The sequence below is a fragment of the Wolffia australiana genome, chromosome 2, assembly GCF_029677425.1.
Source record: "Wolffia australiana isolate 7733 chromosome 2, ASM2967742v1".
Taxonomy (NCBI): domain Eukaryota; kingdom Viridiplantae; phylum Streptophyta; class Magnoliopsida; order Alismatales; family Araceae; genus Wolffia; species Wolffia australiana.
The window spans coordinates 13,803,365-13,803,973 of NC_135836.1; the positions used below are offsets into that span (position 1 = coordinate 13,803,365).

The 609-nt window shown below is 39.1% G+C and overlaps 1 pseudogene; it reads left to right on the forward strand.

Annotated features, from left to right (window-relative positions):
• The first annotated feature begins 256 nt into the window (after window positions 1-256).
• On the forward strand, window positions 257-335 carry LOC144700381 (small nucleolar RNA R71; annotated as a pseudogene).
• The last annotated feature ends 274 nt before the right edge of the window (window positions 336-609 follow it).

Below are 609 nucleotides of genomic sequence, written 5' to 3' on the forward strand. Positions count from 1 at the left end.
GGTTTCCCTTAGGCCTGCTTGGAGCTCTCCCTCCTTAGCATTGACCTGCAGAATTCCTGCCCTCTTGGGCTGCAGGTTTCTCCCATTTTGGTTCGCTCCAATCTCCTGCAGATCAGTTTCTGCAACTCTCTCCAAAATATCAAACACTTCGTCTTCATATGCAGTATAAAATGTTCCCCCGAAGGCTAAGTTAACCTTATTTTTCATGAAATCTGATAAAGATTCATAGAAAATCTGGGCTAACTGACAGTGTTCAATTCCATGATGAGGGCATTTCCTCAGCAAGTCATTGAACCTCTCCCATGATTCACTAAAAGCCTCACTTTCATGGGGATGGAAATTGTGGATTTCTCTTCGATAGAAATTTATTTTAGAGAGAGGGTAAAATTTCTGCAGAAATTTTCCCTACATCTCTTCCCAAGTAGTAAAAGTGATTCCTAAATTACAATACCAGGAAAATGCTGTCTTTTAATGTCAAAGGAAAATATTTCATTTTAACATTTCTGTAGATAAACCTGGAACATTTTGGGATGAGCATCTAATGTGGAAATCATCAAGGAATTCTAGAGGGTTTTGAGCAGGTAATCCATTAAATTCAGGTAGAGAGTG